We start from the raw sequence: 18,353 nt of genomic DNA, 5'->3' as shown, positions 1-18,353 counted from the left end.
AGCCTCCTAATGTACCACAAAGTGTTCTGGTAAATTTTCATGAATTTTGGGTGAGCAGAACTATTTTTTCTAACTTGTAGGCCATTATAAATACAAAAATCGGAGAAAAATAGGAATGCATTATGAAAAATTCTGAAAGTATTTTTCTGAGTCGTATACCGCTGGTAGTAACTGCGAAAATTGTTATATATCATTTTAAGATTTTCTAAAGTGCTTTTATGATTTATTGGAGCCAAACAAAAAGAAAATTCAAAACCATATTAAACAGTTGCAAAAATCGATGAAACTTAATGAGGGATCATTATCTAGCATAGGGGTCTTCCACGAATTTAACTAGGATTTATAGACCCCAAAAAATATTTTATATGATTTATTGCCCTATTTTCTTTCATTAATTATAGTAATTCGAGATAAATGAATTATCTTCTGGAAATTTACAGAGCATCTTATTTTGGTGATGGGAATCTGTGAAAAATCGGATTTGGTCAGAAAAGGAGTTTTAGATATTTATTTGGAAATAAATCCTTCATGAACATCTTTGAAAGCTTTTAACAACATACTTTGATGATCTAGCATCTAAGCTTGAAGATCATCACATGCATGTTTGTTTGAAGACCATTCATGAGTTTGAAATGTTCAAAAATCGTTTTTGAAAGAAAACTTAGAGTGCATGTGGTGATTTTACACCAAAACTTGTAGAAAAGTGCATTTTCATGATCTTGACTTAGGTTTAAGTCCTTGGATTTCACCATTTACAACATGCATGTTGTTTTTGGGTGAAATCCTACCACCATCATCATCAAAACTGAAGTGAATGAACATACACACCTATTTCCTAAGAGAAAGGTGTAGAAGAAGAAGGAAATGCAAGAAAAACCTTGAAAACATGGAGGAAAATGAAAGGAAATCGTGTTCTACCTTAATGAACACCACTAGATGATGAAGATTTTGAGTTTGAGGTGTGTTCTTGGACTTATTCTCTGGAAAATTTCATGGGTATAGAGAAAGGAAGAGAGAAAATGGAGTGGTGAAGGTAGAGAGAAGTGATAGAAAATGAGAGAGAAGGTGGAGTGTGAGAGAGAAAGAAGTGATTATGTGTTTTGGGAAGAGGGGGGTGTCTTGGGAGAGGGGAGGCCGGTTTTGGGGGATAAGAAAGGGTTTCCCTCTCTTTTATTTTTATAAAAATTCAAATCTTTTATAAAAATATCAAACTCTTTTATAAAATATACACTAAAATCAAGTTTTTATTCATAAAACCTTTATTTTTGATTTATAAATTAAGGGTAATGTTAATGAGTTAAATTTTATTTGCCTTGAATATATTATACTAATTTTAATTATTATAAGATAATATTATAAGTTTCATAACTAATTTTATAAAATTCTTGATGTTAAACTTTATAAAATTTAGGTTTTAGGGCTTTTATGGTTTTGGAGTTTAATAAACTTTGAATATCAAAATAAATTGAATATTTGAGACTTCAAATTATCTTATGGTATTATAACTCTTTTATAGTTATAAATAATGTTTGTAATTTATTTTTATCGGTTTATTGGCATTCTATGTAGTGATTCCGAGATTCAAGCGAAATTGAGGAATCAAGTATACTAGTCATAGTCTTCAACTTTGACTTAAGTTTCTATGAGACTTTTACCTAATTTCTACAACTAGGTCAAGTGCATGATGTGTGTATATGATTCATGAAATGGAGTTCGAGTCAAAGAGTGACCTAAATATGGATATTCACTACAGTTAAGTAGTTGTAGAATTCACATATCAATGTGAAATCTAAGTCTACTATCCATTGATTCTAATTGTTTCCAAGCTTCTAGTAGGTTATAACTTAGTTTCTAGTTACTTAGTCTAGTATGTGTCGTGCCTATACGTGCAACTAAGTTTAGTCAAATCTAGAACCGAATCGAATTTTGACGGTTGTCACAGTCTCCCCCGGTTGAAAGAATTTCGTCCCGAAATTCAATTCGTGACGTATTCTATTAGAACTCAGTCAAGTACAATTGTATAGATGGAGAGGTGGTGACTTGAAGTGTTCTTTGATTATTTTGGGTTTATTTCCTCAAAGGAAGAACCCAATTCTTTAGCTATAGTTAAATTAATGTTTCCTTAATTCGAGTTCTTTCGTCTAGATTATGGAAAATTTGATTCATGGAATCATGTTCCAACCATGGCGACCTAGTCGAAAAAGATCATCTAGTTAGATATAATCTGAATTAAGAGAGCGGTATAAGTTTTGCTGAAGCACCAACTACACTAAGCGTTAAATCCACATTGATCCTTAAGTCGCGTTCTAAATCAACACTACGTGTAAATTTTCCGCCTAATAACGAAAATATTAGGAACAATTTGTTCGCTTCCAGGTTGGCTACTAAATCTGAAAAAAGATATATTCCAAAATACGAAGGGGTAGCACGAATGAAAGAGAAGCGATCGACGGTAAGTTCCTATTGATACACATTAAGGGTAGGCAACGAAGATTTGGTACATCTCGAATGTAAAGGCTATTTTACTCCCATCTACAAAAGAAATTACGAAACGATCAAGGATTTCTGAAGCTATAATTTCTACTATAGGTACTCTAACTATAATAGAACCATGATTGAAGAATACAGTTAGAGAGTCGTTGTTTCTAATGAAGGCGGTGAAACTTTATGATATTTTAAATGACATTATTTAGGTAGCATTTTGAGCGTTTAAAATAATAAGTAATCTCACTGCTCTCAAAATGTGGGTTTAGAAATGATAATTAATTTCACTATTATCAAAATGTGTAATAATTCCAAGATAATGAAGATACATGTGTGACGATCAAACGAAGTAGTAAAATAATATAAAGATTAATTAAGGTTAAAGGTTTAAGTCGCCATTAAAGGAATCTGTATAGAAATATTTGTATTATTTTTTTTTTTTTTTGAGAAATTGTCCAATTGTCTAAGTCAGGACAAATTCAAGTTTACGAGGATTCAGAATACTTATTAAAACAAGTTTGAGAGTTTAGGAATTCACTGAAATTTGCAAAGTAAAATACTATTTTAAGAAAGGTGTAAAAATGTCGATCATCGAAAACACTGCATTCTTAATTTAGTGATTATACAAAAATATTCATTTGAAGGATAAATAATCATAACTTTTAAAACTTTTCATATTTTTAAAGAAAAGATGAAACATATGAAATGTATTCTTCACATATATTTTCTGGATTTTGAAAAATGATAAGAACAAGGCGGTCACCTTGTATATTAATTGTAAGGAAATACAATGAAAATTGTGCGTTTAATTAAAATTTTAAATTTAGAGCAAAAGGAGCAAATGTAATTAAGGATTACTTGTTTATTGTAGATTTCAAAATAAAAAAAAAAACAAGATGTATATGATAAAAAGCGTAATTGAATATATCAAAGTTGACTAAATCAAAATTATGCCTCACAACTATACACGTATTAATCGCTCAAAACGCAAGGGTAGACTTCTAGTCTTTATGTATACAAACATGATACCAGGTGAAGCAAAATAGACAGAAACAAAGTTAGACAATGTACTATGTTAATATTATGGCGTGCGAGATCTAAAATCAGAAGGAGAGCGAGAAATAAAGTTTGGGGGAAAGAAAAAGGAAGGTAGCAGCGACAATGATTCTTATTGTTAAAATTATAAGAACAATACCTATAGGTAGATTTAAAACCACGTTGAGATATATTTCAAACTTCAGTATTTGATGTATATTGATGACTAAATAGAAATGTAGAAGTTCTAAAGTGTTTTTCTAAGTTTTGCTAAAAATCAACGAGTTATCTATTAAGTTAAACTCCATTTGTGAAAAAGAAGAAACACTAAAACTTGTAATTGAAAATCTGACAGTTTTGACCTTTTTGACTGGGGTCCAACAATGGTTAAAACGGATAAGGTAAAGACTTAACATATTTAGATGAATAATTGTGCATTGTCAAAAGTACGTCGCTGGAAGTTTAAAAGTGAACACTAAGTTTTGCAATGTTGTAAGTTTAATAAACACGGATTATAAAACTAATTTGAAATAAAATAAACAAATGATGTGTGTTGGAAATTTAGGAATTAGATATATCTTAGAAACATGTGTGAAGTAGAAAGTTGTGAAAATATCATGTTGGGATTCAAGAAAACACAATTAAGTAAGGTACAATGCCTAAATCAGAAAGTGGTCAAAAGAGTCAAAACAAAAGTGGTTTGAAAGATCCGATGAAGCTTTTACACGTAATATGAACTTCAATGTCATATGTTTAAGTTTTATAGCATAGAGTTTAAACACTTTTATAAAAGAAAATGTTTCTAAGTTTTTCGAAAACGTGCCAAAATGGTAAGCAAGGTTTAAAATGGTGTATATGCCCTTAAAAGCACATCTATCCATTGAAATGGATTGAAATGAAATTGAAATAGCAATGTTAAAACAAATATTGGTTAAATTGAGTTTTGAAGAAAAGTGTTAAATTAAAGCAAGTTGTCAAAAGTTTTTTTTTTTTTAACGAGAATATGGCTTACATTGTTAGGAAATGTCTACTAAGTTGAATGAAGTGGTTATAAAATATTTTGACAATGATAAATAAAACCGATGAAGCGAAATAATTTTTCGATGGAAGATTAAGAAGTAAGGAATAAGTATGTTAGTGTAGCTGATCGTACCTAAATACTAAGGCGAGTACAAGGCGAGTAAAAGACGAGTACCGATGTCTTTTTCCCAAAGATAAAGGACAAGAAAAATTGTTTGAAAAACGTTTTATGGTGTCAATGTAGTTTACGACCTTTTATAGAGGTCAAAGGGACATCTTATGTTAAGGTTTAAGCTCAAGGTGGAAACAACCTAGAGCTAAGTCGTAACGTAGTAATAAGGTCTCACGTATGGGTTAAACCTCCGTATCTCCTCGTGAGTTGAATCCAGAATGCCCGCCAATGGTATCCAAGTGATTATTTAGTGGAGACTCATCTACCTCCTTACGTGATGCTCCAATTCTCATCCGTGTCGATATCAAAACGCTTTTTCATAGTTGTAACTCTAGTACGAAGACGATGAAGAGGTATTGAGGAATAATTCGTATAGGTTTCGACTTATGATTATTACTAGTGTATATCTAGCTACTAACCTTACATCTAAAGTCAATAGCTACCAAGGAATACTCATTCTCAGTACTAAGTGCATTGCTCCTACAGTGGCTAGTGATATAACTTAAGTGGTTAACCTAGCACTTGATAAGGGACAAGAATATTTCTAAATAAAGGCATTGTTATAAAAGTGCACTTAGTTTCTAAGTGTATCTAGATGAATGCCTATAATATGCAATGCCCGTACGCACACCGAAAAATTTTGTTTTTCAATAGTTTAAGTTGAAAATTGTTTTGAACATAATTCTACTATAACCATTTCCAGCCTCACATTAACTTTCCTTAATTAAGCATAGTTGGCCAGGCTATACTTAATTAAAGTCCAATAATGCATACTCGAATTAGTTATACCAGTAGTATGTTCTATATTTTAAAAACGTTTAGAAATTTTTTGGCTATAGTTGTGGTTTTCCAAAGGAAAACCGGTATTCTCTATAACCTTCGGCTCTGATACCATTTCCTGTCACACCCCGCTAAAGCGGAAACACGAGGCGTGGCAGTATAAAGGGTTTCATAGCAAAAGTTAAAAGACAACACCAACCATAGTATTAAAAATCATTACAATTTTACAATGGGTTTGAACAACTTTTAAAAGAAATTACAATGTAAATTAAAATACAACACATGCGAATGCTCCTAAAAGTGAAGTGTCCCTAAGTGCCACTTACTCGATGATTCCTGAAAAAGCATGTAAAACGAGCGTCAACTATAAAAATAGTTGGTGAGTACTCACAGATAAACAAAATAATATTGGTTCCATGAATTGAAATCAAAGTTTTGATAAAAGTTTCCAATAATAAAAGTATATTGTTAAAATGAGTAAATAAGTTTGTAAAAACAAAGTTCTTTGTCATCATGAGAGATAAAGTATGTTGCCCAAATAAGATGCAACATTCATATTCTCATGGAAGATAAAGTTCGTTACTCAAATGAGTAAACAAGTTTCATAGCTAAAATGAGCAATCAATTTCGTTGCTACAAGGAGCAAACAATTTCATTGCTAAAACATGTATATAAGTTTTCAGTAATAAAAGTTCGTTGTTGTAATGAGAAACAAAGTTCATTGATATAATTAATAACAAGTTTATTGCTATAACGAGAAACGAGTTTGTATGTGTATGAGCAAACAATGAGTCTCAACCAAACCTATGACTGAAGCCCTATCAAGATCTATGCTTATCGTTCCATAGATGAATATGGTATCATGCACTCTAGCAATAGGGCGAGTGAGGAGTTGTCAATTCCTAATAGCGCTATCCATAATGACCATTGGCTCAAAGAGTTAATGGTTAGAGATAAGGGAAGGGCCTTAGTACGATAACTTCTCATGTTCCGTGTTGCATAGACATACATAGAGAGACATAGCAATAAAATAGCAATCATGTTTGATACAAATCAATTTAAATACAACATTCAAATAATAGTTTTTCGGGACATGCTTTTCCACCCCAAAACATAAAAACTGAAAATAGGGGAGTGCGTGAATACTCACAATGCATTTAGATGATGCAAATGGTGCCTTGAACTACGTTCCACGTGTACCACTACCGATTCCTACAATAATGGTATTCGCTAGTGAGTCTCTAATCGAAATCTAACACTAGTATACTTACTACACAATAGAATTATGCCAATAATGTGTCAAAATTTAATATTGATAAGTTACAAACATTTTTCTGTGGAAATTAAGTTTCAAAGAATCAATTGTTATATAACAATTTAAGTGGAAAATTTCCATTATTGAAATGTTAATATTTAACATTTTAGAGGTGTTCCAATGATTAAATATTCAAAACTAAATCAATTTAGTTCTAAACTTTCCCAAACTTTGCATTTAAGTTTTAATTGAAGTCAAAGACCTTAAGATAAATTTTCTTCAATCTTTGATTTGTCTGACTATTTTTCACGATTTTAGTTTCTTGAATAACCATAAAATCATGAAAAATACTAAACAGTTAATAAAAATTACCAAACTTCAGATTTTGGTTCTAAATGTACTAAAAGACTTCTAGATAAATTTTCATGGATTATGAATATGTATAACCATTTTTCACATATTTAATTCTCTAAATAGATACAAATTCATGAAAAATAGAAATCAGTTATGAAAATACCCCAAACTTTTTATAACAATGTCATTACACATACTTAAGCTGGGAAAAATATACAAAGGGGTTTCTAAACTGTTTTACCCATTTTATGATTTTTGAGCATTTATTCTAATAATAATTGAAATAAATAGAAAACAGTTTCCAAAATTACCCAAAATTTTTGTAACACTTTTATTATACATGTAAAAGCTGTGAAAAATATAAAAGATATTTTTCAATTAGTCTTTCTATTTTTCTTTGTTTTATCCTCTTAAATAATCATTAATTGGAGAATAATTATTAAACAGTTAAAGTAAATTACCAAAATTTTTGTACACTTCATTTACAGAGTAAATAATCTGGGAAAAATACCAAATGTGGTTTTTATATACTGAAATCCGATTTTGTGTATTTAAGTGTATTTAATCTTAGAAAATAGGAGCAAAATAGTACACAGAAGAGAAAAATCATCAAAATTTTTATTTAGCCTCCTAATGTACTACAATGTGTTCTGGTAAATTTTCATGAATTTTGGGTGAGCAGAACTATTTTTTCTACTTTTAGGCCATTATAAATACAAAAATCGGGGAAAAATAGGAATGCATTATGAAAAATTCTGAAAATATTTTTCTGAGTCGTATACCGCTGGTAGTAACTGCGAAAATTGTTATATATCATTTTAAGATTTTCTAAAGTGCTTTTATGATTTATTAGAGCCAAACAAAAAGAAAATTCAAAACCATATTAAACAGTTGCAAAAATCGATGAAACTTAATGAGGGATCATTATTTATCATAGGGGTCATCCACGAATTTAACTAGGATTTATAGACCCCAGAAAGTATTTTATATGATTTATTGCCCTATTTTCTTGCATTAATTATTGTAATTCGAGATAAATGAATTATCTTCTGGAAATTTACAGAGCATCTTATTTTGTTGATGGAAATCTGTGAAAAATCGGATTTGATCAGAAAAGGAGTTTTAGATATTTATTTGGAAATAAATCCTTCATGAACATCTTTGAAAGCTTTTAACAACATACTTTGATGATCTAGCATCTAAGCTTGAAGATCATCACATGCATGTTTGTTTGAAGACCATTCATGAGTTTGAAATGTTCAAAAATCATTTTTGAAAGAAAACTTAGAGTGCATGTGGTGATTTTACACCAAAACTTGTAGAAAAGTGCATTTTCATGATCTTGACTTAGGTTTAGGTCCTTGGATTTCACCATTTACAACATGCATGTTGTTTTTGGGTGAAATCCTACCACCATCATCATCAAAATTGAAGTGAATGAACATACACACCTATTTCCTAAGAGAAAGGTGTAGAAGAAGAAGGAAATGCAAGAAAAACCTTGAAAACACGGAGGAAAATGAAAGGAAATCGTGTTCTACCTTAATGAACACCACCAGATGATGAAGATTTTGAGTTTGAGGTGTGTTCTTGGACTTATTCTCTGGAAAATTTTGTGGGTATAGAGAAAGGAAGAGAGAAAATGGAGTGGTGAAGGTAGAGAGAAGTGATAAAAAATAAGAGAGAAGGTGGAGTGTGAGAGAGAAAGAAGTGATTATGTGTTTTGGGAAGAGGGGGGTGTCTTGGGAGAGGGGAAGCCGGTTTTGGGGGATAAGAAAGGGTTTCCCTCTCTTTTATTTTTATAAAAATTCAAATCTTTTATAAAAATATCAAACTCTTTTATAAAATATGCACTAAAATCAAGTTTTTATTCATAAAACCTTTATTTTTGATTTATAAATTAAGGGTAATGTTAATGAGTTAAATTTTATTTGCCTTTAATACATTATACTAATTTTAATTATTATAAGATAATATTATAAGTTTTATAACTAATTTTATAAAATTCTTGATGTTAAACTTTATAAAATTTAGGTTTTAGGGCTTTTAGGGTTTTGGAGTTTAATAAACTTTGAATATCAAAATAAATTGAATATTTGAGACTTCAAATTATCTTATGGTATTATAACTCTTTTATAGTTATAAATAATGTTTGTAATTTATTTTTATAGGTTTATTGGCATTCTATGTAGTGATTCCGAGATTCAAGCGAAATTGAGGAATCAAGTATACTAGTCATAGTCTTCAACTCTAACTTAAGTTTCTATGAGACTTTGACCTAATTTCTACTACTAGGTCAAGTGCATGATGTGTGTATATGATTCATGAAATGGTGTTCGAGTCAAAGAGTGACCTAAATATGGATATTCACTACAGTTAAGTAGTTGTAGAATTCACATATCAATGTGAAATCTAAGTATACTATCCATTGATTCTAATTGTTTCCAAGCTTCTAGTAGGTTATAACTTAGTTTCTAGTTACTTAGTCTAGTATGTGTCGTGCCTATACGTGCAACTAAGTTTAGTCAAATCTAGAACCGAAACGAATTTTGACGGTTGTCACAGTAATCCTGGTAGCTTTTCTGGAAAGATGTCGGGAAAGTCGCGTACTACTGGAATGTTCTGAATAGGTTTTGTTTCTTGGTTCACATCGACCACCTGAGCAAGGAATGCGCGACATTCCTTTCGCAAGAATTTCTGAGCTTGAATGCTCGAGATAATACGAAGGTTTGTGCCGGGTTTGTCGTCATATACTACTAGGGTTTCGCCAGACGAAAGATTAAGGCGGACAGCCTTTTCGTAACACATGATGTCGGCATGAAGAAAACTCAACCAATCTATGACGATGATGACGTCAAAACTTTTAATTGAGACCGGCATGAGATCGATCGAGAATGAATTGCTATCTAAGGTTAAGGTACACCCTATGAATATGAAGCTAGTGCTCTCTGTCTTCCCATTAGCCATTTCTACTGTGAACGGTTCTTTGAGTGCTCGCGATTTTTGCGTAAGTAAATGAGCAAATTTTTGGTTCACGAAGTTCCTCTCCGCTCCACTATCAAATAGTATACAAGCATAAGAGTTGTCGAGGAGAAACGTACCAGTGACCACTGTGGGGTCGGCAACCGCCTCCTCATGACCTATAGCCAGAACTCTTCCTACTCCACCGGCAGTCCCTGCCTTGGGGCAGTTCCTTTTGTAGTGGCCCACATCGCCACAATTGTAGCAAGCTTGGCCCACTCCAGCGTCGGGGACTTGGGTGATTGGCCTCACCGGAGATTTGCAGAAACGGGCTGTGTGCCCCTTCCTGTTGCAGTTTACACACTGCATTTCCCGGCAGACTCCCACATGGTGGTAGTTACACTTGTTGCATAGTGGCAAACTTCCAGAATACTGCTTTAATGGAGCAGCAGCAGTGGCAGGTGTTGTCGCACTATGAACTGCCACGATCTGCTGTTTCTTGGCAGCCTTCTTCTTTTTCTTGTCATCCCAGAATTTCCGCTTGGACTCTGCAGTTCTGGCGGTTTCTGAGATGGCCAGGGTGGTTGTTGCAGCCGGGGTACGGACCCCGTGGTCAATTAGCTGTTGTGCCAATCGCTTGGCACTATCAAATGTAGTGGGGCGTGATGACAGTACATTTCCCTGGTATGGTGGCACCAGCCCCCATATATATCTCTCGATCTTCTTTCCCTCTTTATGAATCATGTTGGGACAGAGGGCCACCAGTTCACAGAACCTGGCGGTATATGCGACGATGTCGGAGCCCTTCATGGTTAGGCGCCAAAGTTCTTCCTCCGGCTTTTGGATCTTGCCTCTCGGGCAGTACTCCTCAATCATGAGGTCTTTCATGGTGCCCCAGCCCATATCATTTGCCACCACTAGAGATAGTGACTTAACATGGCTATTCCACCATGTTAGGGCTTTTGATTCGAAGGTGCAAGCGGCAAACTTGACCTTGCTTCTCTCCGGGCACGAGCAGATTTCAAAGACCGATTATGTCTTCTTGAACCATTGTGAGAGTACAATGACTCCGCCAGTTCCCCTAAAGGACAATGGCTTGCAGTTTGTGAAGTCTTTGTAGGAGCACTCTCTCGAGCGTACAGGGGTTTCAACCTGAATAGTCGGAACAGGAGTCCCTCCTCCAGTGGAACTTGAGGAATGATATTCAGCCATGGCTATAGCCACAGCCGCAACTATAGCAGCATTTAGAGCTGCTGTATCAAATTGAGGAGTAGCTGGAGTTGGTGCGGGAGGATTACGTCTTGTTGATTTACGTGAAGGCATCTTTGAACTGAAAGTTTAGAAAGATGAAAACATTGATAAGAATTTGATAGAAATATGATGAGAATGACTCATGGACTAACTCTTCATAGCCCAACAGCGTAATTGAATGAATACTTGAATGAAGATGAAAGCATTTGGATAATAATTTCCATTAGATTAGATATCTGTCAAAGACACTGGGATTACAGATGTAACAAGTTCGGGAAAAATAACCTAGAAGTAGGTCTTACATCAACCAAGATTGGAAAATTTTGACAAAACTACGACCTAATAATTGACCTAACAGGTCTAAGGTTGAACAAGATAGGAAATTAGCCTAAAGTATTTACATAAACTAGGTTATATCCAAAAGAGAAGTCGATAAGACTCTAACGGCGACGAGAACTGCTAGAGTGAGTTCTTGAATCCGATAGGAGATTCTCTATGTCCCTCACACGCCTATCAGATCTTGCTTGCTGAGTTCGAAGTTCCCTGACTTCGGCTCGGGTTTCAGCAAGTTCCCTCTGAAGCATTGCATTACTAACCTGAGCCCTTTCATGAGCGGACTCCAGCTGGCGAATGCGGACAATGTTAACACCAAAATTGGCATCCACTTCTACTACCCGGTCGATAGCTGCTCGACCCTGCTCGGTGTTCCGAGCAATCCTACGAACCATGATAGGTAGGACCCTCTCAGCCGTACCTCCCTCAGTAATGTTGTAGAAACTTCTGTCTCCATTGTAGGGAAAAAGTTGACCTTGTTCCTGACTCCACCTATTCAAGTTTGTGGCCCACAGAGGTGTGGGTCCTTGGAATGCGGGACGAGGGTTTGGGTTTTGAACAGTTAGGGGTTGGTTGTTGACTTCTAGCTCCGATTCGGAACCATCAGAAAAACCTTCAGCTTCATAATCATCTAAAGGGATTGGATGATTATCTTCTGGTTCTTCTTCCAGCCATCCTGCGTTGTCGTGGTTGGGATAGTACGGGTCTCCGTGGGGATGGAATCCAACCGTGATATCTACGCGAGAAAAGGGATATAAGAAATAACTAAATTAGACTAACTAAGTAGATAATTATAAGATGATCTTTATTAGTTGCTTCAATACTTGTTTAAAGCATACTAGTTACATGTAATGCAGACGGGATAGACCTTCGAATAAGTGACCCTAACCCTAAGCCCACAACCAAACAAGGAACAGGAAGTAAGGCAAAGATCACAGATTCTAAGTCTATGACATCCTAGCACATATAACCTTAGTGTAATCACTAAACAACCATTGATATACTAATAAAGACCTTTAGTTCTCAAATAAGTAATTATTGTAACACAAAATACTCCTATAGTATTTTCAAGTTTAATGTTCTGTTCTACTGTTCTCATTGTAGTAGTGTTGGTAAGTTTTTAGGCTTGTTGCAACCTCACAACCACACTTAGGCACATGCTAATCACTCCTCGGAAAACGTAGTTGATCAGGCTACATCTTCCTAGGGTTGACCATATGTCTCTAAGTCTACTTGTGCTGTCCAACAATCGTAATACTTTCGTTCTGTCCTAGTGACACTGATTTTAGTATGAATGCAGGTATGTATACTTTATTAAACATTTTATTATTTAAAGTATAAACTCTTCATCAAAGTATTTTAAATCCCGCTTGTGTTTATAGTTCGTATATCTTTAACGGGTTGATACACTCGATTCACTATAAACAGTGCTCTGATACCAATCTGTCACACCCCCAAAACCTATGAACGGTGGAAACGTTATGGACGTCATGTACAGTATCACAACAATGCAAGTAGTAAACAAGCAACAACATCATCCATTTCATTAATAATATAATTTCATACAAGTGTGTTCTGTCAAGTTTTAAAGACACCAAAACAATATACATCAAAAATATAAGATGAGTCTGGAACGAGCTCCATCTTCTCAAAACCTGGCTCCGGTACCTGTCTACTGGTGACCTGAGAATACAAGTTATTTTGAAAGAGTTTATCAACTTTAAAGCTGGTGAGATCATAAGTATATTAGTGTCTGTGTTTGTATGAAAGCATTTGTAAGATGTTTTGTAAAATGTACTGTATATGTTTGTAAAAAGTTTGTATTTGTTTGAACTCTCCTAGAAAACCCTATGTTTCCTACTAAAAGTAGCCTTCTACCATGGCATCTAGTGTCTGTGTGTGTATCTCTTGTAAACGTGTGTATTTTCCCAAATTCGGCTATCATTAACCAAAAATATAGTTTTTACATCATTGTTTATTGTGTGAATAACACAAAGTAAAATGTAAGGGAAAATGTTATAGTACTGTAGTGTTGTATTAAGTAACTACTGCTGTACTAACTACCTTAAGCCAAATGTAAAATTTTAAGGTAACATGTGATCGGCCTGTATCTTGCTACCGACTCAATAGTAAAACGACAATGTAAGATGCCGTAAAAATGACGTTTGGCACTCGTAGACTTGCAAGTCCCACTGTAGCGAGCAACAAGGTGTAGGATAGTCAATACAGTATAGATCTATACACAAACTCATACGCTCCCCAATTAAGGAGATTCTGATACAAAAACAGTCATGGCAGGTAGTGCCATGCCCTGTTTAATGGCTCACATAAATGTATTAATGTAAATGTTATGTGATTTGTGTGCTAGCTGTATTGTGTTCTTTCTCTGTCTAGCATGTATGTTTGTTTCTCGTCATAGTGTCTATTGTTTGTTTCTCATCACTCTGTATTATGTTTGTTTCTCATCACTCTGTTTTATGTTTGTTTCTCATCATAGTATGTATTGACTCATGTATGAACTGACTCATTGTATGTTTCATTGTTCTAGTAATAGTATCTTCCTAAACTACCCCTATGGTAGCTTACTAGCAATGTATGAACATGTTTGTATACCCTTGCTACCCAAGGGCATGGAACTGAATGAAAGAAATAACCTTTTATATCTATATAAATACACATAATATATAACTAGGATTTAAACGACCTTCGGACAACTAACCTTGATACCCTAAGTCCACAACCAAACAAGGAACAGGAAGTAAGGTAGGCTAGCAGTCCTAAGTCCTTTCAATCGTACTTATATAAGTATATCTATATAGAGACACAAAATATAAGTTTAAAAGAGTTTAAGTAAAAGTATTTGATAAGTAAAAGAGTTTGTAAGACAGTTTGAGGTAAAACAATTTGATAAACAGTTTGAAAAGTAAGAAAACCATTTGTTTGGTAGTTATTAATCACATGTGATTGATATAATAACTATAATTGTTCAACTTGTATCCCCCCCCTATAAAAGCATTTAAAAACATTTAAAAGGTTAATTAAGGGGTATGAACTCACCTATAGTGAGAGGTTTGGATGAACTGAAGAGATAGGATTGCTAGGTGTCAAGTAAAGACTTGTACACACAGTGATCCTATTTAACATATAAATACACATATATGTATTCAATTAGTCTTTAAACAACTAATTTATAAAGTTAATACATCCTAAGACAAGTTAAACACTTTTTATAAGTGTTATAAGTCCCTAGGATTGCATCTAAGTGTTGTAGGACCAAGCTATGGGGTTTAGGGTTCAAGGGAACCCTCTTTGGGAGTTTACGGTTTGGAGACCATAAATCCTTGGGTTTACGGTCATAAACCCTTGAGTTTACGGCCGTAAACTCCTACTTCTTTGACCATTTTGTGTTTTGAAGGTTTCTATGTCCTTAGAAGTGTTTCCTCATGAAGTATAAGCCTAAGGAAGAAGTTAGGGCACCATTTCACTCCTATATGGAGTTTACGGCCCTAATACCATTTCCCTTTGGGTTTACGGCCGTAAACCCTTATGGATGATGGTATTTTGATGTTTCCAAGTCCTTAACATATCAATGAAGGGATCTATGCTAGTTACCAAGGCTTAGGGTAAGCTAGGGCACACATTGGTACCCTTTTTAGGGTTTACGGTCCAAGAACATCTTGGACCGTAAACACCTTGATCTTGGTGTTTCTTGGGTGTTTTGTTGTTATAATGAAGTATATCAAGCTTAAACATACTCTAGGATAGAAGTACTTACAATATAAAAGCTTGAAATGAGCCAAAAGTCCAAGAACACTAGTGTGTGTTCTTGGTGTTCTTGGTGAAACTTGAAGATCAAGCCTTTTGGACTAATTTTTCGGATAGAAGTGTGTTAAAACACTAGATTAAGTGATATACTAACTCAAAAGGGCTAGAAACACTTACTAGATTGAAGATCTTGAATAAACTTGGATGATACTTGAGAGAGTTTGATATTTGTTCTTGAAAAAGTGGAAAAGTGTTAAAAATGGCTAAGTGCCACTTATATACCCTTTTCCCTTAGGGTTTACGGCCGTAAACACCAAGTTTAGGCCGTAAACTCTAAACTTTTGATGTGTCGGAACTTTATTGTTGCACAATAAACCCTAGGGCATCCTCTCTCCTGATATCTCCTAAAGTATTAATCCTAAAATACTCAAACTTATTCCAAAAAGTATGAAAATTTAACAGTAACTGTTTTGACTTCTATTGACTTGACATGTTGTACAGAATAGAAATTTCGGGTTGTCACACTTCCATCCAAACCACTCACTCCAGGTGAGTTCATACCCCTTAATCAACCTTTGAAATAATTTTAAATGCTTTTATGGGGGGGGGAATACAAGTTGAACTATTAAGTTATTATATCAATCACATGTGATTAATAACTGTCAATCAAAAAATTTTTTGCATGTTAAACTGTTTTATTCAGCTAAAGGTTTTCATATATTACTGTCAAATCTCTTTTAAAGTACTATAATCTCTTTTTAAATTACTAAACTTTTATCAAAGTCTTTTAAACTTATATTCTTGTTAGATTCATGTCCATATAGATATAGTTATATAAGTAGGGTTTGAAGGACTTAGGACTGATAGCTCGCTTTATTTCCTGTTCCTTGTTTGGTTGTGGACTTAGAGTATCTCGTTATTTGTCCGAGTGTCGTTGAAGTCCTAGTTATATATTATGTATATCTGTTTAGATATTAAAACTCTTACTCTAGTTTAGTGCCTTTGGGGTAGCAAAGGTACCTAGATAACCTCTCAAGTAAACTATAATAGGTAAAGTTTAGAAATCAGCAATAACTTTTATGAGGAGAAACTAGCTATATCAATATTCTAAACATGTACTTTTAGTAAAAAGAAACATATATAGCAATCAAAACACGAGATACATCCTCATGACGCGGATTTCACCGTTGCCGAGTTGCTAACCAAAGTCTCCTGGAGGGAGAGCGGGCATTGTGTGTATAGATCTATACGGGACAGACCATCCCACATCCTGACTGCTAGCTACAGTCCCGACCGACCAAGCCAAGGGGTGACAAATGTCACATTTACTTCGACGACAGCAGGTCGTTGTGTTTACATCCGTCAATCAGTATGGTTATGAGTATTTCCACATTTACCTTATAATTCATGGCCTTAAGGTAAGTAGTAGCACGGTAGTTCTACATATAAAACTAAGGTACTATAATATTTTCCCTAATACATTAACTTAGAACGTTTTGATATAAAACGATAATGTAAAACTTTATTATGATAATGATAGTAACATTTGGGAAAAATGCTCTTTTAACATAAAACAGTCGGGTCTTGGTAGAAGACTCCTTTTAGTAAAGAAACTCATTCTCCTTAAACATAAAACAGTCAAGTCTTGGTAGAAGACTGCTTTTAGTAAAGAAACTCATTCTTTTAAAACATGAAACAGTCGAGTCTTGGTAGGAGACTGCTTTTAATAGAAAATATAGGATTTTCTGGAGGGAATTCCAATACTCTGTAAACTTTTATCACCATCATCTAATGAGATTATTTTGAGGAAAAACATGTATTTATATCAATGTCATTAAAATACTTATGAACTCACCAGCATTAAAATGTTGATCCTCTCTTTCAAAATAACTTGTATTCTTAGGTCGCCAGTAGATAGGTACACTCCGGGAGCTTTTACGAAGTCAGCCTTGTACCGAGCTGCACCTTATGTTATTCTCTATATCTACTTTTGATGTTGTTGCTAAATGTAACCTATGTAAAAACTTATACTATTAATGCAATGGTTGTTGTACTTTGATTACTATACTGCAAGTGTTGTGATACTTGACATGACTTCCTCCACCCCAGAACGTTTCCGCCATTCCAGTTTTGGGTGTGACATTAAGTCATTGATCCTATCAGTGGCTAACTCAATAGGTTGGGAAAACCTAAAAGAGTTAATGCTGGAAGAATACTGCCCAAGGGGCGAAGTTCAAAAGCTGGACCAAGAACTATGGGAGCTCGCTATGGTCGGCTTAGACATAGTGACTTACACTGATCGATTCAGCGACCTAGCAGCTCTATGCCCCGGGACGGTTACCCCGGAGAGCAAGAAGATAGAAAGAGACATCTGGGGTCTGACTGCCCCGACCCAAGGTGATGTGTTGTCTTCTAACCCAGCCACCTTCGATAGCACAAAACGCCTGGCCCAGCGAGTCATAGACCATGGAGTCCGCCATGGTGTGGAAGTCCTCATTCCCGAGCCATCAAAGGGAAAGGACTATAATCAGAAGTCGGGGAACAAGAGGAAGAAGAAGCGAACAACACAGGACACCCTGTAAGAGCGATAAGCAAGTACTATGTACGCCGCTACAACACCTGCTGCTCCAGCACCTGCCAGTCGATATGCTGGAACCCTCCTAAAGTGTGGAAAGTAAAACTATCACCACACCGGAGTATGCCGGGAAATGCAGTGTCTGAACTGCCACAGAAAGGGACACACAGTCCGTTTCTGCAGGGCACCGGCTCAACCGATCTCCCAAGTCCCCGGAGCTGAAGAAAACGAAGCCTGTTATGGCTGTGGTGAGACTGGACACTATCAGAGGGACTGCTCGATAACAAAGAACTCAGGAGCGGATGGACGAATTCTGATGATCACCGCAGGAGAATCTACCCTGGAGTCGTCGACGAGCAGTGGTACGT

This window comes from Lactuca virosa, chromosome 2 (assembly GCF_052849685.1).
Source record: "Lactuca virosa cultivar CGN04683 chromosome 2, Lactuca_virosa_CGN04683_v6, whole genome shotgun sequence".
In the NCBI taxonomy this organism is placed as follows: domain Eukaryota; kingdom Viridiplantae; phylum Streptophyta; class Magnoliopsida; order Asterales; family Asteraceae; genus Lactuca; species Lactuca virosa.
Note: the sequence above shows the minus strand (reverse complement) of the source record.